The 8729-nt window shown below is 37.2% G+C and overlaps 1 pseudogene; it reads right to left on the bottom strand.

The window, feature by feature from the left end:
* Positions 1 to 2951: 2951 nt before the first annotated feature.
* Positions 2952 to 4359, bottom strand: LOC107518169 (annotated as a pseudogene).
* Positions 4360 to 8729: the final 4370 nt, after the last annotated feature.

The following is an 8729-nucleotide window of genomic DNA, read 5'->3' as shown; positions in this document are numbered from 1 at the left end:
GATTGTAAGTGGAAGTAAGCATAAGAATCAAGATAGTCTTATGGAAAGTTAGATTCAGAGACCATTCATATGTCCTAAGTCTCTGTTGTCAATTTGAAAGAAAAAAAAATGATAAAACAATAAAACCAATCTCCTCCACCAAGTCAAGAATTTTAGCAAATACTATGACTTAACAGACAGTGACTCAGCAGTGAACTTTAGAAACGTAATATAATATGGAATGTTAAAGAATAAAATTTTTTTTTTACCCTAACTTACCTGATAAGGTATATTTAATTTAAATAAGAATGGGCTACCATATTACCAGTGAACTATTGCCATGTCTCGAATCCCTTCTAGCTCCTTTCATTTATAATTGAACAAAGTGTTTTATGAAAGATGCTTAGTAAGTCAGGTTTCCTGCCCTTTTAACAGTAACAGGCAACATCCTTGGAGATGAACCCAAGTGAAAGTGAAAAACTTCCACTCAGGATTTCCTCATAGCTACTGTTTTAAAAGACTTTTTTTTCTTTTTTCCCCAAAGATGTTCCTTTACTAATGAACAGAGATTACCACAAGGTCTTGGAACTGAATGCAAGCAGTTACTTGCTCTCAATGGCATTATTAACAGCACAGTAGCCTCAGGGCAGTCCCTAGATGCTAAACTCTTCAAGCCCAAGAACAGTAACTGTCTTATTTACTTTTGCTGCTAGGGATTCTTAACAAATATTTGTTAAGTGAATGAATAAAGGTTCATTCACCTGGCCCGATTTGAGTAACCACATTTGTCTCCTAGTTTTAATTGGTTAAAAACTAGTAACTGCAAGCCCTTATTAAATTCTTTCTATCAAGTTTACATGCTTCCTTAATTTCATATCTTCATATTATCATAATAGCTCTGAAAATTTCCCCCCTTCATACTTGGTCCTGTAAAAACACTCTTTTAAGAATATTATAACAAAATTTTTTTCACTTCTAGGTAGCACTTATAAAGATTATAAATTATCAACATAATTCACTAACTTATTTTCTCTCTTTATTCTCTTTATTGGAACTTTGTCTTAAAACCATGCACACACACACACACACACACACACACACAATTATAACCCTAGCTTTGAGCATTTGCATAAACATTAACTTAATGCTTTATAGTCAACATGATAGACCCTTACGATGTCTCCAGCGAACCAGAGGGGGTTGAGGTGATTTAATACTTGCTAAAGGAAGAACCAGTGTTAGGAAGAGCAGAAAATGTTCTCTAAAGAGTAAATAGAAAGATGGATTGTAAACCACACATTGAGGGGCTCTGAGAAGGGGCTAATATTCATACTCTGACAATTCTTACCTATGGAGTTTTATGCAATGATGAAGGATGAGTAGATAGGCTTAGGGTACATTATAGCAAATAGTAAAGTTCATGATTACAGGAACAGAACTGGGCAAGGCTTGGAACATAAATTCTAAGCCACATCTGCTTAAAGTAAAAGAATTTAAAATATTATGTGCAGCCATAACACTAATTATAATTTAAATAATTTTCAGTATTTCATTTTGCAGTGGAGAAAAACTGAATACGAAGTGTTACATTGCTAAGAGAATTTTAAGGTCCTTTGGAATGATTACTCAGGATTAAAATTATAGCAGAGTACAAAACATAGAATATTAAAAAATATTAGTTTCCTTTTAATTCAATATGTAAACATATATAAGGCATTCTAATTCAGATGTGAATATCAGAGATGCAAAATATTTTCCATATCTGCAAAAAATCATTGTGTCTACAGTTTATTTTATCAGTCATAATTGTACATCAGGATCCAATTCTATGTTTAAAAAAGTTTTCTATTTGTAGATGGCAGATACATTTGTTTTCTGTACAGATGCCAGATTTACTGTTTTATTGAAACGATCTTGAATTTCATTTGATTCTACCGTCATTATTGTCACAAAATCACCATGAAGTCCTCATAATGTACTTCCATACATTCCAAAGAGAATTAGTGCAAGTAAAGGATTGCCCGCCCCTTTGAGGATTTAATCATTGTGTAGTTGTGAAAAATGCATGTCCTTGTAGATGACACTCCAAGAGACTTTAAATTTATGATTTTCCCTAAGTTAGATTGCTTTTTTTGTCTCTAAATTGACATCTTTAAAAAGTTATTTTATTTTCAGGCTGATTAAATTTTATATCATTTAAATCTCTTCTTTTGAAGCTATTTTTTTATTTTAAGAGTTTTAGGTTCACAGCAAAACTGAGAGGAAAGTACAGATTTTTCACATACTCCTTGTCCCCGCACATGCATAGTCTTGCCATTATCAACATCTCCACCAGAGATGCCTCCCCGCCCCTCACTGGTACCCTTCATTCATCAGCACAGACATATCAAATAACCCTCTAGTTAGTTTCAGGTTTGAAGGTTAACAAGATGAAGGGAGGTGTCAGTAATGGCTACGGTTTTCAGAGAAGAATGGAACTGCTGCAAAGGGGAGGGACCAGTAGGGAAGCCCCTCTCCCCTCCCCCCACCCAGGCATCAGTTGCCTCACTAGATATCCTGCCGTTCCTAACCTTGAATTAGGAGGCAGAGATGGGATCAGGACACGCCAAGGCCTCTGTTTAGTCCAAATGGACGTCAACCAGAACTTTCCACGGAAGAACTCATGTCGTTAGGCTGTGCCTATTTCCTGGGGAACAAGTCATGCTGCCCCCTGAGAGTTCAGCTGTCATTCAGTGTCATTTATAGGACCCCAGGGCTGAACATGTGCAACTGCCTCCTGGAGGAAATTCCCTCAAGTCAGGTGGATGTCCCCGTGTCCACTGTGAGAAGTCTATGCGCGGCCTGACAGGAGGGAAAGGGGACAGACAACTGCCTTCCTGAGCGACCAGAAGAGGACGAGGGTGGAGGGGGTGGAGGGTGGAGGGGGTGGAGAGTGGGGTTCCTTGGGTGGTGCTCCCCGAGACGTGGGGCTCTCAATTCTTCATCTGAGCCACTTCGTACAGGTACGCAGCCAGTATTTTGGTTCCTTCTATGTAATTATGCCTGTTGAGCTTTTCATTCTGGGAGTGGACACCGTCATCGGCTGACCCCACCGGCAGCAGCATGACATTTTGCCTGTGGCCTCCTGAAAGTCAAAGTCACAGGAATACTGCTACTTTCCTTGGTTAAGTCTGGCTCCACACCAAAAACTGTTTTCAGCACTTTCCTCCCAGCCATGTAGTGAAGTAGTTGAAGTCGGACACCCAGGGCTTCCCACCATGGCCCATGTACACCTGGAACTTGGGGCTGCGCAGCTCGGCAAACTTCTTAGTCAGGTAGCTTGTGACCTGCTCGCTCACGGCCTCCGGAGTCATGTTCGACAGGAGCTTGATGAAGAACTTGCCCGACACCTTCCTCGGAATCACAGTCTTGGCCCCTGTCACAGAGAAAGCACCTTCAATCCCCTGGAGGGACAGGGACGGGTACCACCACCTGTGCATCAGGATGTCCTTCTTGCAGTCGTGCAGCAGGGTCTCTGCCCCCACGTCCTTGGCACACTCTCCAGGTCGAAATCGATCTTGTCGTACAGCTCCAGTTCCTCCTCCGTCAGGCCGGCCACCGCCCCGCCGAGGCCGGGGATGAGGATCTTCCTCTTCCTGTTCAGCAAGGAGTACATCAGCATAATGAGGTCTGTCATGGCCTTGTGCACCGAGGCCCCGTACACGCGAGCGCAGGTCTTTGTCACTGCACTCCACCTCGATGAGGAAGCAGCAAATGCCCCTGAGACCGTACGTGATGCATGGCTTCTTTTCCAGCCAGTAATCGTCAGAGATACGGAAGTAGTCTATGTCTTTAGAATGTGTCTTTTTGGGCAAAAATCAGTTCATCCAGGCCTTCGGAGCCCGACTCCCCCAGACAGAAGCAAATGTTGACAGGAACTTCCCCACTTGTTTCCTGGAAGGCTTCCAGGGCGTTCATCCAGCTGGCCACTGGCCCCTTACCAGCCCTCGCACCTCTCGCGTACAATTTGCTGTCTCGCTCCACCAAGGTGAAGGGCTCGCTGTCCCAGCCGTCTTGCAGGGCTGCCGGCTGCACGTCCAGATGTCCATACACACGCACTGTTTTCTTCTGGGGGTCGGAGCCCAGTGTGCCAAGTAAAATGGGAGGAGGTGGTATCTCTGAGCCTTCAGGGAGCTTCTGTTTCCCGATATCCACCAGTGCCACAGAGCTGCCCAGCTGCTTGATGTACCCAGCTGTGACTTCCATCATCCTTCTGATCTCCCCTCTCTTCTTGAGGCCTCGGGGACACATGCTCTGGTTGGCAACCCATTCCATAAGTTTCTTAATGTAGAGATGCTGATTTTCATCAACATACTTAAATAGGGTTGTGAGGGCGGACATCTTTCAACCAGACCGCAGACCTTGGAGAGTCCTGTGGCTGCCGAGCTAGCTTGCATCACGTGCTCCAGTCACGTTCTGGCGCCTTGATGCCGACCAAAGGCGGTTCACCGCTTACCTTAGGGTTATTTTTTTTTTTAATTTTTTAATTTTATAATTACAGTTGACATATGAAATTATATTAATTTCAGGTATATAACATAGTGATTAGACATTTATATAACTTGTAAAGTGATCACCCTGATAAATCCTATACCCATTTGACACCAGCCATAGTTATTACAATATTATTGACTATATTCCTTATGCTATACTTTACATATTCGTGATTATTTTATAACTATCAATTTGTACTCTTTGATCTTTTCCCCTTTTTCATCCATTCCCCCAACACTCCTCCCATCTAGCAACCATCAAAATGTTTTCTGTATCTATGAATTTGTTTCTATTTTGTTTCTTCGTTTAGCTTGTTCTGTAGATTCCAAATATAAGCGAAATTATGTCATTTGTTTTTCTTTGTCTGACTTATTTCTCTCAAGAGTAATATGCTAAGTGAAATAAGTCATTCTATGAGTTTGAACAAATGTATAATGACATTTATCCATCATTATAGTATCATACGGAATGGTTTCACTGTCTGAAAATCCTTGTGTTCTGCCTATTCATTCTCCCACCCCCAACTGCAACTTCTGGCAGCTACTAATCTTTTTAGTCTCCACAGTTTTGCCTTTTCCAGAATGTCAAATGGTTGGAATCGTATAGCATGTAACATTTTCAGATTGGCTTCTTTTATTTAATAATGTATATTTAAATTTCCTCTATGTATTTTCACTACTTGGTAGCTCACTTGTATTTAACACTGAGTAATATTCCATTGTTTAGATGTCTTACAGTTTACTTATCTATTCACTTACTTTAGGACATCTTGGTTGCTTCCAAGTTTTGGCAATTAACAAATAAAACTGCTATACACATCTGTGTGAAAATTCTGTTTGTTTTTTTTAATAGCAGAATTTGTACTTGTCTTTAAGAAAAACAAATTCATACATATTGATAATAAATTCAATCAATCCTAAAGTATAAAGGGTAAAACATGAGAGTCTCTTCATCCTCCAACTATCCCCCGCTTTAGTTCCTCAGAACTAAGGTTAACTGCTCTTAACAATTGCATTATATTTGGGGAAAACATAAGTAAAGTTATTTTTAGTGTGACAGGGAAATTTAAAAACAAATAAAAGAAAGATATTGTGATCTTAAGAATTTCTTTCAATGTGGAAAAGAAATCCACTTAAACTGTCTGAAGTAAAGATTAATACATAAGGTGTCCAGGTATATTGTGTAAATATGTCTGGTTTGTCTAGCTGTATTCTAGTTTGTAAGATATATCTTAGACAAATGTATGAGTTGTCAAGATATATTGTCTGGACACATCTAGTTTGTGTATTCTAGTTTTCTATGTTACAGAAAAATATTGAAGTGAGAAAATAAGACTAGAAAAAAATCTGTAAATAAAATGTTCTTAGCAAAAACTAAACAGTATCAGATTTATTTTTTTAAAGAACTAAATAACAGATTTAAAATAACTAAACAGTAACATACTATTTTTAAAAGAATTGTGTCATTTCTTTTTTAATAAGAGAAAACATTTTATAATACAAGAGAATGTTTCTAGGAAATCAAGGGCTATTAACAAAACATTTTATAAATGTCATCATCTACTATAATTTACTAATATTGAGGGCTAATGCTTATTTTTAAAGTTTTTAAAACATTGAATTTTGAGTTATAATTTCAAAGAACAAGAAGCAAAATGGCCTGTATGTTCTTGATATTAAATGATTAAAGAGAGTCAAGATTTTCCTTTTCTCTTAGAATCCACATATTTTACTTTAACTGAAACTTTTCCTTCATGACTGACTTATCAGTTCAAGGGTTCTTAACTCCAATAATTTTCCAGGCTTGAAGAAAATTCTAAGTTCGTTTTGTACAGTTCACCTCATCATTTGCTAACCATATTTCAACAAGCTACTGTGTTTACTTTTCATCCCCTGCTTCAAAATTTTTTGTGGTTTTCCTTTTTTCCTTCTAGAAGTTTTACAAATAAATCTTCAGAGTATTATAGCATAATGTCTTCTTTTGAGACCTCAGAAAAATAGCTACACATATACAGTAAAGAATTGGCTTTTTTACTACATTTGTGCAGAGAATATCATATAAAGAACATTTTATCCATGGAAAAGTAAATTTAGCTTAAGAAAAAATACTTAAAGTGGAGTCTATTTATTCTCAGAAATTAAGTAAAACATGTCAAAAATAAAAGTCTAACAAGAAAACATTAATTACATATGTTTCGTGACTGCAAATATGTTATTAAACATATGTAGTTGTTCCAATTGTGTTTTCAAATAATTCTTTATAAATGCAAAACATGATTATCCAAAGTAGGAAGATGTCTATAGTGATTATAAAGCTCAACTATCTCTTCAATATTAGCATCACGAATAAGACCTCAGCTATGTCTACCTCTTGACCCTACACCACGCTCCTAACTTTCTCCTACAGGCATTCTCTTCATGCCCCAAATAGGTCAGCTATCCTCTGGACTTTTGGGCACTGCTGTTCCTTTCTCCTGTGACATTCTTTCCCCCAGGTATTTGCACTAGCGATGTCTTCTCATCATTCAAGGTTTAGCTCTTATTTCATTTCCTGATTGCATTTTCTAATTAGCTTCATTAACATTAGCTCTCATATCTCACTTTGTGTTGTCGTTTTAATAGAAATTGTATCTCCCTAAAACTGTTATTCTCATTTAATAGTCTCTTGCTTGTCTTCTCAGATGTAATTTGTATGTGAGTGGGATATTTTTGTCTTACTCTCTATATAGTCCAATCTCAAAAGACTGAATGTTTTATAATAATTATGAAATAAATACTTTTATAATTTGACTATTATACTTTTAGTACCTAAACAGACTTAACTCTTTTTGATTAGGCATGGAGAATCATAACATTTTACAAATGGAAAGACTTTTCATTCACAGAGCTGAACTATCTCTTCAATATTAGCATCATCAATAAGTATCTAATTTGAATAAACTGTCAAGGTTGAATGTGCTATTATGCAGATCAAATGCCTTTTAACAAATGCCTCTTCTATATTGTTATAAAGTTATTTTATAGAGTAAACAAAATTAATTAATTCAACTCATATTTATCTATCTAAGACTTATTACATAGCAGGAAATTCTCCAGGGGCTGAGATATATCATTGAACAAAAAACAATAAAAAAATTTTGTTCTCATGGATCTTACATTATAGAAAAAAGAGATAAACACTTAAATCAAATATAATAAACATAATTGTCAGAGTATCTGAAAAGGTGATATGTGGAACAAGATGAGTGTGATCAGTAGTTACAGTCAGGACAGGTTGAAATTGTAGAGAAGATGTTCAAAACCTTATGAAGGTGAAGAAAATATGTAGAGGAATGTAGGGAGTCATTACAGACAGAGAGAATTACAGTGTAAAGGCCTTAAAAAGGGGAGCACTGGATCTGTGAAAGAACAGCAGAGAGACTAGTATGAGTAGAATTGCATTGGTGAGGTGGAGAGAAGAATAGGCAGCAAGAGGGGTGTGTTTGTGTGTGTGTGTGTGTGTGTGTGTGTGTGTGTGTGTGTGAGAAAGAGAGAGAGAAAAAGGGAGAAATTAGGATGCTATAGCATGTTGTTTGTTAAGAAATTTAGCTTTTAGTAGTCTGCCAACAATGCAAGGCATGATGAGAAAAAGAGGGAGTTGCTAAAATCAAGTAGAAACTATTCCAATGACATTAGAATTTTATTGATTATGGACATAATACCAATATAGTATAAGACAAATGAATAATGACATGAAAGACATTGGGAAGAAAGAATAAATGACGCTGATGACTTCCTGGATAGGTTGGAAATATGGAGAGAGTAAATTCAAATTGAGAAAGAGAATTCCAAAAAAAAAAAAACTGTAAAACCAGAAGAATTAAACATTGAAAGAAAGAGGAGAGAAAGAGATTATTTGAAATAAAGAATAATTTTGAAAAAAATAAATTCTGGTCGATAGACATCTGAAGAGATATATCTAGCTCAAACCTCTCATCTCACAAACGCTTATTTCCTTCTCAGCAAATAGCTATACCTCTTTATTCACAGAGTTAAAAATCATCAGAAGGAAGCCTTTTAACATTATGACACCAACCTTGCAAACTGATCTGCATGTCTGGAGGAATCTTCCCTCCTTCTCTATGACCCATGTCCTGGATTCCTCTTTCCTCAGAGATTTTACTCCATAGATTTTCTTTTCTTTCTAAAATTTCCAACCACTCCCTTTCCTCTGTCTAC

The sequence above is a fragment of the Rousettus aegyptiacus genome, unplaced genomic scaffold (assembly GCF_014176215.1).
Source record: "Rousettus aegyptiacus isolate mRouAeg1 unplaced genomic scaffold, mRouAeg1.p scaffold_m13_p_13, whole genome shotgun sequence".
NCBI classification, from domain to species: Eukaryota; Metazoa; Chordata; class Mammalia; order Chiroptera; family Pteropodidae; genus Rousettus; species Rousettus aegyptiacus.
This window is presented reverse-complemented; position numbering and strand designations above follow the sequence as displayed.